Source organism: Bombus vancouverensis, chromosome 17 (genome assembly GCF_051014615.1).
Source record: "Bombus vancouverensis nearcticus chromosome 17, iyBomVanc1_principal, whole genome shotgun sequence".
NCBI classification, from domain to species: Eukaryota; Metazoa; Arthropoda; class Insecta; order Hymenoptera; family Apidae; genus Bombus; species Bombus vancouverensis.
The window spans coordinates 8,556,865-8,573,091 of NC_134927.1; the positions used below are offsets into that span (position 1 = coordinate 8,556,865).

Consider the following 16,227-nt stretch of genomic DNA (forward strand, 5'->3'; position numbering starts at 1 on the left):
ATATTTATTTTCTATCATCATTGTTTATATCTCAGTAGACTTTTCAATGGTAAATTATTATTGTTAACGAATAACTATCTCGTAACATTTGTATGTTGGAGAATGAAAGAAGTTTTTGTCATTATAATTGTGGCGGATCGGTATCAATAGGACGCCGACAGGTCGAGGCATCAACGCGGCGCAACACCTCACGGGCAATCCGCTGGTACCAACCGCCAATACTAGAGGGCTACGACGACAACGAGTCTGTCTAACTTACTAGCGGTCGAATATACGGACGATTGATACAAATACCGCACCTAGCGAGACTCCCTCTACGTCTAAGGCAGGGACTACCGAGCATAGCCTTACTGACGAGTCCACCGCTAGTCCCGGGACGAAACACAAACTCTCTTTTCATCCGCCACATAATATTGACATTATAATGGAAAAATGTTCATATTCAGTAAGCAGATGAATTACTTACAGCTTTAAAATCATGTTCGTATAAATACCTGCATTCTTATTAAAATTTTATAGAAAAAATAAACAATGTCATAAATGGATTTATTTAGAAAGGAGACGAATGATAAAACAAAGTGAAAAGGATGATAAATCCCTTCCTCATAAATTGTATTCATATTGTCTTTGGTTCAAAAATAAAAAAGTAACGTTCAAGTAGTCAGTATACAAAACATAGTATTATCCATAACAAAATTTTTATACCGGATATTTTGGTGATCTGATGTATCCAGTACAACCTGAAATAACCAACAATATATGTATTTATATGTCGGGTTATCATTAGGATTTAAGTCGCGTAATGTTTCTTCATTTGAATTAGCCATTGTTTAACAAAACAGAGAATATATTTACACGAATAAACAAGATTTTACAAAATATTATGAATAATGAGTTTTAAAATGATATGATTGATTAACAAATGATAAGTTTAATTAATAATTAGATTAAAGAATAATAAGTTTTATCGAACAATAACAGGAACGAATAATATATTTTACGAATGATAAATTTAACGAATAATGAAATTAACGATTGATAGGTTTTACGAATAATGGATTTAATTTACGCTATTAACAATGTTCCGGGGTTCAAACGAATCCACGGTCAACGGGATAACTCTAAATAATTTTTATAACACAAAAATACGTTTGCTGAATCACTCGGTAAATTACTTGATGTATCACTTTCCAAGGCGATCACACGAATGAATATCTGATTAAAATCTTTTTCGTTATACGACTGAATTTGTTTGTTATATTCTCGCTGGAGGCATCGAGAACGTTCCAATCGTTGTTGCTAGGCAATATCTGTCAAAAGTTTGTTGTATACTCTTTGGAAACGTCGAGAAAGATCCAAACGCCGATACTAGGCAATTTCTGTCTGGAGATTGATTCCAAATACAACGTGTCCCATTATATCAGCATCTCTAAAGTACAATTCTATGTGATTTCTAGGGAGAACAATACAACCAATCCACACCTTCATCAAGCAAAACGTTTATCCCGTGACCGTGGCTACGTTCAGCGACCAGTTGTCACCTCGAACCCAATTTCGCTTTTCACAAATGTCAAACAATTACAGACGACAATTGCTTAATTACAGTTATGATAAAATCTAGGCTAAAGCATTAGAAGGCTTCCTCAAAATTGCATAGGGAAGGCTCCGGTTTTCCTTTCATCTCCGACATATATTAGTTCCTATTTTTTTATTCGAAGATACTTTTATACGTACCTTGCTAATCGTTGACGGGCTGTTGACTGAAACTCTTGTTTTAGAACAAATTTCTTAATTCCCATCAGGTAAACTTCAACATACTTCTCTCAATTCATATCCCGTAAGTCTAGTTTGACCATATCGCTGTCGTTGAACATTTTCACCTTCCTGGCCAAGTCGGAACAGTTATCCCTTTGGAAAGTCCTTTCGTGCGTGGTGAAAACTGCTATCGACGTGAATAGCTTAATGCCATTTTTGAGAAGTTCCATCATTCTGAAATATCATTTTCATTTATTATTATAGATGAAGTCGGAGATTATCCCAGAAAGATTGCCCTCGTTGTTCGAGGATCGATAGAATACATTCATTGGTATACTATTGTTTACTATTGTATACAGTATTGGTATACTGGAACATTGGTTTACTACCTCGGAGTCTTAAAAAGATATCTATAAAGAACGCACGAAATACATGCGGAATTACACTCGGACCATTGTACATACATCTAGTAGCTAGGACTGAACAACCTGGATACCATAGCGTATCGTTCAGTGGCATTTCTGTGCTATATTTTTCCATAGCATTTATCATCGGACCTCATCTTGTTAATTGAAACATTTTCATTTGTATACTTATTGGAATTATACTTAAAGTAAAGTTTACTATCATCCGAGTATCTCGGGGAATATTATGGAATTTGAATAAATATTATATTGTATCGCTATTCTTCTAAACTAATGACATATTGGGATCTTCTACGTTCGATTGCGTTTCCAGTATCCAAATTACTTAAATAAATTCGAACTTTTAGAACACTCTAACATTGGAATTACATTAGTAGAAAAAAATTCGTAATAAATATTACTTAAAAGAGTTAGCGTTCCTCGTACAGTTGTAAACTTTAACTTCAAGATCACGATGTAGCGTGGCATGTCATTCAGTACATATTATCGTGTTGATTACAAAATCAACAGGCACTAAGTCCAATCTCTCCTGCCCCGTACTGCTGTTGCACATCCTCTGCCGATTAGCATAATGGTACCTGATAACATTAAATTGGTTTAGAAATTATTTGTGAATTTTGATTGCCAGAAATATAGCGCTAAATAGATAAGAGAGAATTCTCGTAATAATGAGCAACAACAAATATAAACTATAATAATGATGATCTAGTGGAAAGCCTCTCATTTATCCTCTTACAAACAAATCGATTAACTCCACTTTCGTGAAATGTAAGGAGCGTTGAACAATTACTATTGAAAAAAATCTATGAAAATACCTGTAAATGCAGAAATATTCTGTATCCATCCAGGACGTGGTTCTTCCACAGAGACTCCAATTATACTTGGTCGGACTATCGCAACTGACAGATCTTTGCACTTGCTTGTTACTATCTGCACTGCCAAATTCTTACTGAATGTGTATGTGTTTGGATCAGTTCTTAAAATTTTTTTTTCTATTCGGTTGATGGACGTTTTTCCTAATTTGTCACATATATCGATCACCTCTGAAGGTTTCAAACTCGTGCTGCAAAATCAATAATATGTGAACATATTCTTCACTTTACAATTATAAATATAATATTCGTAAACGACGGAACAACGCCTGTGTATAACTTATCCTTACGTATAAACTTCTTCCCTGATCTCATAAGCTGTGCTAACGTGGACGAAGCTAATCGGATGGCTCAGTTCGTTCCAAAGTTCGATAACACGAGTAGTACCATTCGTATTCACATTAATAGCTGCGTGCAACGGCTCGTTGAATCTCACAGTGGCCGCGACATGAAACAATATGTTTACTTTCTCTAACTACACATTTCTATTTTCTCGCGAAGAACTTAAATCCGGTAGACTCACGCCACCTTTCACATGGTAAACTTTGGTCAAAACTGAGGGATGTTTCGCTTTGATGTTGTCGTAAATCTGAAAACAAAATAACACCAGCTCAATTCCAGAAAAGAAATTTAATCAATTTGGCTCCTGACAAGCTTAAATATTGAAAGAAACAAGAAGAATATTTACGAACGGGATCATCTATGAGCTTCTTAAATCGCTGTTCTATCGTTTCGTTAGTTTTTGGGCGAATTAGTATAAAAATGGCAGCGATGCGTGTACGCAGTGATGCATCAGTTTTTCCAGTAGACCTACTCCCACGAATCCGGTCGCTCCAATCACAAGGTTCCCACTATCGGCGTTGAATTCCACGGGAGCGAGTTTGTCTTATTCAATCCTTCATTGGTCCCATTTTCATTTGTTTCTTTATTGATTGTATCCATGTCTCAGGGTCTTTACATTTTCAGTTCTAATATTTGCCATAGATTAAAATTTATAGATATTATATTTGCCATAGATTCCCGACAAACAGTGTTTAGAAAAAGTAAAGAATTATGTGACTTAACAGGCAAGAAAGTATGGAATCCATAGATATTTAAAGAAACTGTCAAGCAATCTTAATCTGTATTTGAATAAATGAAATTTCATATGAAAGTAATTTTTCCCACATCCGAGCAGTATTGTGTCCCTGTTAGTTTTGATACCGGAGGCTCTACTGTATTTCAGATTACTGGTTGAAATTTTATTGCCACAACAAACTGACGAATGTAATAATGTAAATGAGAACCGCGGTCAATGAAATCAACCATAACATTTAACATCATTACATGTTATATGACATATATTGTTACGCCGGGCTTCTTTGCCTGGCCCAGGTCACACACCGCGGGCCAGACGGACACCAGATGTCCGCTTTTCCGTACGGCGTACCCTCAATATCCTTAAGCACCCGTCATAAACCCGAGTCACTTGCCTGCTAAGGTCCTTCAAAACAAACATCTGTGTCCGAAGCATTTCTAAAGACTATTGTCTACCACGGCGGGACAAGGGAAAGTTAGTTTTCTCACGTGCGCTGCAACTTTCCTCCCACTAACCACTTTCTCTCGAGGACGGTTAAGACCCTTCGGTTAACCAATTAACAGCGGAACCTGTTTCCCTCACTCTCTTAACTAACATCGGCACCAACAAATCCGATGGTCCCGTGCACTAGACACACCCATCCTTAGCTTTCCTCCGACACAGCATCGTCACTCAACTTCACTTCTTCTACATCGTTGGACAAGTCACCTACTAAGTATACGCTAATGCCCAACGGGGCAGTCTAAGCATAACGCGAGAGTCGGTCTCGGTATTGTCGAGCATACATTTCCTCTCCTAAATCTCATAGTGCTACGTCCACTAATACACTAAATCTAATTATAAGAGCCCTGCTCTAACGCACATATCTATCTTAGCTTCGTGCGACAAGTTGTTAATTACTTATTTCTCTCCGTCAGTGTAATCTAAGTGCTGGAAACATATAATTTATAATTCTGTGAATCACAGGGTTATACAACCTCAATCACCCCTATTATCTCAACGGAAATCAGGGGATCGATCAATTCGTGGTGTCGATTGTTATAATCGTAACGGGGATTTACGACCCCCGTTGACGTCTCTCCTTGCGATTACGTCTCCCCGCGATTGGTCGAAGAAACATATATTATATCCACATTTTTATTATAATTTTCATATATCCTGTAACTTTATTATGTACGTATGAATGTATATATTGTTATATACTATATCTGTCATTGCATACATATATATGTGTAATATGTTTTTATATCATCATGCCTATGTATGTTATGTTGCATTATGTTCTACGGCATTTAGTTTTGTAATTTGTTTTCTGCTTGATCTTTATAATACCAAGCCTTTTATAGCACAAGTTGTTGTGATATAGAGATTTAATACGTTGAGTATTGTACACGCACATTTATACATAGTATAAAAGTGAGGAAAATTGATATAATCAACTAATAACAATTTTATAAAAATACTGAACATAAAACCCTTTTAACTCACAAATGTTTATGAAACGATGTTTATATTGTTATTCGAAGAGATATTTTGACGCAGCATCTAAATAATTAAAAAATATAATTATATTTAATTTTTTTTATTAATCTTAGTCCGTGCCTTTCGGCTTTGGACGACTTCCAGATTACATCTCTTATAGAGTATAATTATGAACAATGTGATTAATATAACAAGAGAAATATATTTTATCACCATATAGAGTAATTTGCTTAAATTTAATAAAATAATTACGTAATAACATACTCCCTCTACTGCCATTTCATTGTTTCTTTTAAATGTAATCAATATTATGTATGTACACTTCAGTTCATTTGCGTATATTTCAGTTTATTTATTAAAAACAAGGGATCTTACCAGTTAAAATGTAAAATGCCTGAAATATCTCGCATGGTTAATGTTGTTACCGCGGAGCGTATTTTCAATTTTCGTAAACGCGAGAGTCGACGCAAATCTTAACAATAACTTATGAAAATCCGTTCCTAAACTCAATTTTTGACAAAAATTAACCGATGTCTCACGCAACTATCACGCGAAGGCGAATGTTCCGATTACCTCTACTAACTGGTTGTAAATTATTGAAAAATCGCAATAATGAACCAGTTTTACTGTGTATAATGTAAAATACAAAATGTTTGAGCATTCAAAAACTTCGTTTAAACTATTGTAGTAATTAATGACCCGGTGATATTTTTGATATATATGATAGTGGTAATAATGAATGACTTAATGAAAGATTAGGGAATAACAAGGAACCGTCTGTTACCTGATACTATTTCCACTGAGTATCGTTTACCAAACATCGAACAAATATACGACGTCACGATAGTGGATACCGACACGTCTGTTGTAACGTCGCCCAGAAGCCAGGAATCCGCCGACCTCAGGATATGCATATAACACCTGGTCATGCGATAGCGCTGAGAATAGACAGTAGCCGGACTCCCATCCGTGAGATATACGAATCATAGTGAGGAGGTAAAGATCCCAGTCCTTTAGTCAGTAAGTCAGTCTGTATTTTGCTATTGAAGTGTAACTTCGCCTTGTGAATAAAATATACGAACGGGCTATTGTTAATTCGCCCCTTTTTTATATATATATTACCTCGTCATTTATTACGTGACATTTTGGCGATCCTACCAGGATCCATTCGGTTCAGTGTAAACGAAATCACGATTTCGGCGTACGCGCATCACTGAAGATTGAAGGATCAGCGGACCTCTGCATAGATCAGCTCACATTGCGTGAAAACGACTTCTACGGAAAGCGGACTAAGATCATCGTCCAAAACTGAAACTGGTCAGAGCAACATTCACGAAAGGAAAGATACCCAGGTGAAGAACTGGATTCTTTTAAGCACTATCGTACTCAAAGAATTATTTTTTACCTAAATAAGGTTCTCTAAGGTTCTCTAAGCTGTGTCTAATTATTTATAAACCTTTACAAAGCTAAATAAATATCATAGATATTACAAATAGAAACATTCTCATATTTTTAAATTTAGATGAATGAGTCAGAATTATTTCTATTTTTAAATCAATCAAATTTTAAATAATAAGCAATTTTGTAGTCGAATATTATTTTCAGGTAATGTCACTACCACATAGTTTAAATGCCGATCCAATATAACGTTACAAAAATGAAAGCAGAAACAATCATTGAAACGTTCCATTCATTTTAATTAATTATTTCTATTCATAAATTAAACACAATCTATTCATCTATCTACGCTCTCTGATGTTAAATACTTTATAATACGATAACGGAAGGGTACAATAATACAATACAAAGATATAGATTCCGTCATAATTAATTAACCGCAGCATAATTATCACTTATTAATTTGTGACCTAGAATAAAAATTTATCAATAATTTAGTGATATATTAAATCTCGTTTCGTCTTGAATGAAATGCTTATGAAACGTGATAGAATTAAATAATTAACAAAATAATCAACCATAGCTGCTTCAACTTGTGATTTTTAATAAAAGATGAATCGTAACCGATCGATCAAAATATCAAGACTCTTTTCTGTTTAGATTAAACATGTTCTTAGACTAAGCACGAAAAATGTGACGGATAAAGGAATAGAAGAAACACATAGTCATTTATTAATGAAATGTCGCGGCCATGGCACGGCTAGACATCGCGACCCTCCACTAAATATTCAAGAGAGGAGCCGGAATACGGTAGATCCTCAAAAGCAAAATGAAACTATTTTTATCGCGGCATATCCGCCGTCAAAGTGTCTGAGAGACGGCGAAAATCGTATTTTACTAGCGGCTATGTCGCTACTAAAGGAAGGATTACATTGTAAGTACTTCGCGTTGCTAGCTAATGCTGGATATGTGTCAGCATAATTTGCGGTATTCCCAATATGATAACAAAGCTGCCATTTTAATAACGCAATCATGCGTTTATGTACTTTAGTCCGTTGTGTGTTGCATTATTAGACAGCAGATATTTATTCAGCTATGGGAAATACAACGCAAAAATTTGTAGAATGTACATAATAATGAAAACTGTCAAGTTGGAGCATACGAGACGTTGTTTTTTTTTCCAAAAAAATCTTTAAATCTTAATTGGTAGCTTTTTCGAGTCATCATACATAGACATATTTAACAAACGTAATAACTTCTATTTTTTATCGAATCAATGCACGTTCGTAATGACCAAATATGTACATGATTTTATTCTTTCAAATTGAGGAAAATTATCAATCCTGCGATTAAACAAACCTTGAAATGGGTCTGTGAGTGTCTCTGTTTACGGTTCTGTAACCGTGTACATTAAAAATGTTGTTTATAATAAATAGAATAGCGCGGATCTCTTTGACCTTCTTCAAATGCCTTAGGCACATGGGTATCGAAGAGACATAATCAAAATTTACTAAGAGTAGCTAATCGACTGTTTACATATATTCTTAAAATGTATACTTGTACTAAACATTTCCCAGTACGTTTGTAATTTGACCAATGTTGTCGGATTACATTGTGTTATGTTTGAGTGTTTTCTATGACACACACGAGCTACTGTATTATAGAAAGCCATCGAATATTATGATTATTTATAACGACCAACAATGTGATCGTAATATTTCTATGATAAATTTTAGTAACGTCAAGTAAACGTGATTTATAGAAAATGTCTCCTTTTCTCTTCTGTTTCTTTCTTTAATACGGTTGATATATAATGGTGCAATGACAAAATTATTTTTTATCAGTACCTTCTCATCGGTAATTTCACAATTTCGGGATAGAAATATACAATTTTGCAGACTAGATTAATTATAGAAAATTTAGTTTATCTATTCTGAACACTTTACCCCTAAAATATATATCTTTTTTTAACCGAACAACACAGACATATAAAAATTGAAAGAAATATCGAATTTGTATGCTTTAGAGGAATTATTATAATAACGTCGTAACATTGAAAAGGTTGCTCTGAAAATGTAACATTTGAATAGAAGGGCATGCTCGTCAACGTTGCTTTCATTGCCTTGATAAAGCGGTCGTTTGAAATATTGTGTATAGCTAGAATAATTTGCGAAACTGGAATGGTTTGTCCGTTGGTGCTTGAAATATCTTTTACTTGAGAAATTTGATGAATTATTCAAGATCCTGGCATTGTGTTTGATATTTTTATTAATACTGTTATGCAGTATTATTCGATCAACGCGTTAATATGTGGAAAATTTCTTGCAAAACCGGCATTAGTGGAATAGCGTGATACGAATTCTGTGGATTTGCTATATTTATCAGAATTCTACCAAAGGAAGAGAAACTTCTATGTAGCCTGACTCTGCAGAACTAATTTCCCAAACGTGCTCGTATATTGCTAATTACTGACGAAATTACTATATTTAAAATATTAATTTCGCTAAACCATAGATAATTATAATTTCAAGTCTTTACTTTTTTCTTTTTCCATTTCTCGTTGAACGAATCTTTTATCAGTGTAATAGCGAAGCATTTCTAATTAAAACGGAACCAAACACGATATATGTAATTTGAAGCATATTTGATTATTTAATGATGTTAACTTATTTTCTTTCGTCTATTAAATATATGTACATACATGGAAATGAGATTTAAACTATATCGTGTTTGGTCTCATTTTGATGGGAAAAATCTGACAAATAGCTCAGTGAAAGTTTTATTTAAAAAGAATCAGAAATAAAAAGGTTTCGTTATTGTCTCACGAATAATTAATATTGTTTCATGGACAACTGAATTCGGTTTAGGTCGCACTGCTCAGCCGTCGAACTTTATGGTGTGTCAAAGGGAATACTATGACCCATTGAAAGAAACTTGGTCCTAGATGTGAGGGTGACTACGGGTCATTTATGGGGAACAGGCGATCAATAAACGACTGTACAGTTTTTGTTTCTTGATGAAACAATATGCAAGTTACTTTATGTATCTTTTTCAACAATGTTGCATTTATGCAAACTTTACTCATTATTCCACTGTTTAGTTTTCGTAAGATGGTTAAGAAGTGTGATTTTTGAAAATATTTGTTAAGCAGAATACTATAATGCGGTAATGAGTATTTAATTCAAATATGTAGAAAGGAGCAACCTTTTTTACAAATGAATCTTATCCTTTTTCAAATGTTATTAATATTTTATTTTATATTAATTCATCCTATATAGAAAAAGTTCTGGGTTTATTATTTATGCTATTGACAATGCATGAGTTTCCTTCTATAAGAATTTACTTATAAAAGAATTTTTTCTTATAAAAGATTTCGTTTTCTAAAAACATGTTATATGTTTTAATAAATAGGAAAAAGTATTTTATTTAATATTTTACTTGGAAAAGATCTTTTAAAAGGCACCATTTTCAGATATTCTTATCTGAGAAACTACTGTATTACAGAAAGTACTGTATTTGCAGTACAATAGGGTACAAATGATAACGGTCATGAGTGATAATTAATACAAATGATCTTTTGTGTTGCTAACTTCCGTTCGATTGACTCATCTACTACAGTTACACCAAGCAACTTCTAACTACTATTCCAGTATCAAAGCATTCATTTATGACATGGTATTGTTTAAAAGGTTATAAGCTACAAAGAACAGGTATTAATCTTTTTATAACAAAGTGTCATGTTTTCAAAAATTGACAATTTGTTAAAATATAATGGAAATTTATTTTCACGTTCATACATTTTTACCAGTATGAAAATTAGACGCTCGACATTACAATGTAATTTAAATTTTGTACATTTTATATTGTGATTGAAATCTTATTTGGTTGATTTGTGATATGTTCATTGATATTAAAATTTTTAACATTTACTTAGTATTTTAGTTAGAATTTTAATTCAGGAAAAGAATGAATTTCTGCATGAAAATTAAAAAGTCTTGGAATTTCCATTTAGTTCGAAAGCTTCAGTGTTAAATACTTCTTAATACTTGTTGTTAAATACTTTGCTTAATTTGTCTTTAACTAAGACCTAATAATTTCATCAATGTTCGTAATTGCTTGAAAATGTTATATAATAGTATCAGCTTCTTTTTAAAACATTTTATAGTAAAATCTTTATAAAATTGTAATATTTTTTAGATAATTTCAATTCATTATATTATACATCATACATTGTAGTCATTTCTAATTAAGTTACTTTTGCGATGTTTAACTTTATTTTACGTATATTCTTATAACTCTCTATGTTACAGGGCGTAAGATGGTGCGTGCGCCGTCTGAATCTTTATATTATATACTGATCTACTACATACTATATACTATAAACTGACTCTTTTGAAGTAATCTTAATAGCTTGAAGGAATCTCTAATCCTGTAAGTGTTTTCGGTTTACGGATAGTCCTTAGAACAAACCTTAGGTTTATTGTGCGCTATTACAAGTTACGGAAAAAGGGGGTAGTTATTTTTCCAATAAACAATGTCACCCACGAGCCATGTTTGTAGGAGACTTCCTCCTCCTACCTTCATTTATTAACGTTGGCTATAACCAATGGGCATCGCGGATCGCCACCCTCGCTTTCCTCACGAAAAGTGTGAACAACGAATTCGCGTTTTTCGTTCAAAAAGCACACCCACACCGAGATTTCTTTCTATGGCGGCATTCGACACCGCAAATATCACCACTCGACACTATGTAGCGTCGGACGATGGCAGCGCAGTGGCTAGCTCCTTAGACTACGAACGTTCGGATCCCGGGTTCGAATCCCGGCGCCCGTATTTTTCCGAAGTCCGATTTTTCTTCCACGACATCTGAGTAAGAAGAAGAAAATACAGCAGTACACCCCGGCATGCGACATCTACAGCCAGCAGCAGCTATAATTATCACGGATATTTGGAAGAAGGTGGAGAGAAGATGGAGAGAAAAGGAAAAAAAAAGTGTGTTTCGTCCAGAGCCTGCTAGTGGACTCATCAGTAAGGTTTACCCAGCAGGCTCATGCCTTAGACACAATGGAAAGGAGAAGGAAAAGGGGAGGGGTGTCAAAACGGGATTTGGCGGTCCCTCCCCTCCGTCTGCTCCAGTTCGGGACCATTGTATGGAAGGTCGGATTTCTTCTATCTTCTCTTGCCGACGGTTCCCAGTGAGAGGCGAGCTTTGTAACTTAAAAATAATTTAACAAACATCCGTGTGTGGCGCCCTACACACGGTTGGACGGATTTCTGGGGCCCCTCTTCTAGAGTGGACATCAACCAAGTTGGCGCCTGTGTTGAAGCCATCTTACATAAAAAGGAGAAGAAGGGACGTCCCAATCAACATGTTTGCTTTTTCATAAAGGTCGTCCCCTTGGGAATGTAAAGAAATGCTGCAAGAACAATTACAACTATATCTACATCCAGTTCTTCAACACTCCTTCATTCAATCCGTGGCGGTTATCATCCTCTTTCCTTTCCGTCACTCCATCTTACCCATATGTGTCAAGATGATGTAGGATGGATAAAGAAAGGAAATGGAGAAAAGAGAAGTAGTGTTTCGTCCGAGATCTGCTAGTTGGGACTCTTCAGTAAGGCTTACCTAACAGACTTGTACCTTAGACACTACTGGGATATGAAAACTTGTGTTGGAAGTTATATTTATTGAAACAAACAGTGTCAATGTGACCACTAGTGAGAAAGCATTAACATCGCTAGGCCCTATGTTGATATCGATGGCCCCCTGGTGACAAATGTAAGACGTATTCTACAAACGTGATTTAAATTGAAACCATTATCATGAGTTATGAATATATTGTACATTTATAGTACATAAATTTAATAATAATAGTAATAAATTTAAAAGTGTAGAAATGCACAGATTGCATAGAATAATGTGCAAAGATATTGAAAATAAAGTTTCTTTTATACTGTTAAGGATTAACGTAATAAATGAGTTATGATACTTAATTGTATTGAATGAAAGAAATTTTTGTTTAAGTTCAATTTTCATAATTGTATTTCTGTTATAGTGTTAAATAAAGCTACGAATTTATATAAACAGCCACGGTCTCATCATAATAGATAATCAAAGGGTCGATCGCGTTTTCCATTGGAAAACCCGTTTTCCGGTGGAAAAGTTAAGCTGCGTAGAATACCACGCCCTCGTCTTTATTTTGACCAGAAAAACTGATATGTACTTTAAAGCCAATTTGTTCTTCTCAATCATCGTTGTCGCTTTTCGATCAATTGTCATTCGTTTGAAATTCACTATTTTCCATCTATGTTTCACAATCTTCGTTGCTTTTGGCAAATGGCACTATTATTGATTTTGTATATGTGGATTTGATCTTTTTTTTCTTTTTTTTTCTCTTTTTTTTCTTTTTACTTCGCGGAATACAGATTTTACTGATAAACAGTGAAAAATAAGCTTCGGCTATGTAGAACGTTTGATGGGCACGTGATAACATACCCTTATATGCAATGTTTGCATGTTTTATATGGTTGTGAGATTAATTTCATTTAAAAGAAAATAGAGATAACATTGGAAAGTTTTGCACTTGATCAGTTAGTAGATGAATATTATTTTGTAAATATCGTTATATAGACACAAGCAATATTCATCCCGGTATATCTATAACGTATTAGAACAAAATTTTTTGACGCATCGAATTCTCAAAAACTTTTGGTACATAGAACAGACTAGGATTAAGGTCTGTCAACTGAAAAACCAAATATCAACACAAAACCAATCAAAGTTCCTTCAGTGTAAATATTGCTTCGTCAATACAATCACTTTTCTTTTAATAGGCTGTAGTTTAACTATAAAATTGATCGATCAATGTACAGTAACAAAATTTATGTTTGTAATCTTCGTAAAATTACTTTACCGCTTTAGAATCTGTGTCTTCTGGTTATTTGGTTCTTACACATTTTTCCAAAGTGATAGAAAACTGGTCTAAATAACTAGTATCAGATGTTTGCTTGTCGCGATTGCTAAAAACAAACAACTATTTTTGATAATATTAATGCTTACTTTAATTCAGACAGAAACACAATCACATATAGTTATTTATTTTCTTCATATTGCATTAATTCCAAGTAACATTTTTAGGTACCTGTTACATTAAACGATAGTATTTTGATCTAAATTTAGCTTAAATTTTAAAAGATATGAATTTGCATGGAAGTCCACAATCTAATAATGACTATTATAAAATATGTTGACATTTCCAATGTCCAAAGAAATTCGATTGTACGACTCAGAGCCTGATGGGCCTGATTTAAATTCGTCAGGCGTGAAGACAAATCTTAATGTGGAAGCAAATCGGACTCGCAGACAGGAGGATAAACGCGAGGTACGAGCAAAGAGAGGAGGAGATCAGGTTGTCTACGGTCGAGCAAAGGCAAAAGAAGCCCGGCTTCGTGAAAGACGTGGAATAAACATTGTGTAGATAGCCGACAGATGAATTGCGATAATAAGGCGGAAATGGCTGGATCGATTGTCCCTTCCGTTTTCCAGCGAGACGCCGCGATTTTGATTAGTTATTAGCCACCTTTGTGGATTGATATCGCCGTGTACCTTGTTTACAATAATTGCGTAACTGGTTTCGGTGGCTTGATATCGTCCTATTTATTCCTTAAACACGCCAATTACAAGGTTTCAGTTTCGCGAATAGTTGTTCTATCGTGCCTCTTGTCGTTCTTGAAAGGCGGCTCGTTAGGTTACATTTTCCAATGAGGAAATTGATGGAGTCATACATTAAGATATCAATTACACGCCAATAATCTCTATAAAAAGATGTGAATAGAACGTAGAAGATTTATAATTGAGCCGATCGTATAAGTTTTAAATAAACAAGACACTTTGTCGATTTTTCTTTCGTTCATAGAGCGTTGGCATCGCGTATGCATAGATTTAGTACGTGATTTCCGCGATTTAGCAAACGACCGTTCTAATTTTAGAGGCGAATTTGATCCATTACTGCTCTTCTTTGAATTTCATCTTAACAGGCACTGTATAGGTAAGGTACTGTATAATCACAGTTTTCTGTGGAACAGAGATAAATACAAAACTTCTTCTTATCAGAATAGATAAAAGATTGGAAAGGGAATTTTAGATCTTACCAAGTCGTTAAGTGTTTTATACACACCTTGCTGTAATTTGAATATTTAGTTCATTATAAATGTATTCATGTATAATGTTTAAATGGTAGACATGAATTAATGATTAGCTAAATCGAATTTAAAGATCATATAGCAAACGTTATTAGTATAAAAATTAATCTACTGATTTTGAAGCGTACGTAGTCTTCTTTCTCTATGTACTTGAATTAGTGTGCAAAATACTTTCAGTAATTATCAATTTCATTAATTAATAACAATTACTTTATACGATACTTTATACAATTACTTTATATGAGCAGTAATATTGTAAGAACAAATGAAAATTGACAGACTTTTACTAAGGTTACGATTTTTAATTAAATTTAACCGAGGCTAAGATGATACGCTTTCTTTTATTTTTATGAAAGTATCCTTTCCTAATAATGTAGAGTATAATTCAATCTACAATTATGTGCAAGGAATTACTTCATTATTGGAATTTACAATTCACTTACAAGTTAAAAACTTTCTGGATGATAACCAAGTATTTCAAACTGTAGTGATAGTTTAAATTATTTTTATAGCAAATAAAATACGGTTCGTGGTAAATGAATACATGTCAATTAAATAAATATCGAACGTCGTTCGTTTTCTATTCATTTTTGTGCATGTTCATTATTACCCATATCTTTTCTCTTTTCATTGAAAATCGTCAGTGAATAGAAACGTAAATTACTTTTACGTGCAGCGAACCTTAATTCCTGTGAATACTTGGAAAATCTTTTCATTCTTTATTATCGGATATTGCCTTTTTTTAAAAATGAATGTACCAAAATCAATCAGAAACAGAGAGGCTACAGAAATAAATAAGTTATACCAAACATTTAATAATGAGCAATGATATTCAAATAATAAACATTAATTTCATATATCTACGTACATCTTTTATGTTAGTTACACGATAGTTTTATTTTGTATTTTAATTAAAGTGATATAAGTATTTATATTCATGCTTGATAATTAAATTAAAATCTCTGAAATGCTTAGACTAATCTAAAATAATCTTTATAACATCAATAGCGTCATG

At 33.8% G+C, this 16,227-nt stretch overlaps 1 pseudogene; it reads right to left on the bottom strand.

The window, feature by feature from the left end:
* Positions 1–661: 661 nt before the first annotated feature.
* LOC143303919 (fatty acyl-CoA reductase 1-like) lies at positions 662–4,210 on the bottom strand (annotated as a pseudogene).
* Between the last annotated feature and the right edge of the window lie 12,017 nt (positions 4,211–16,227).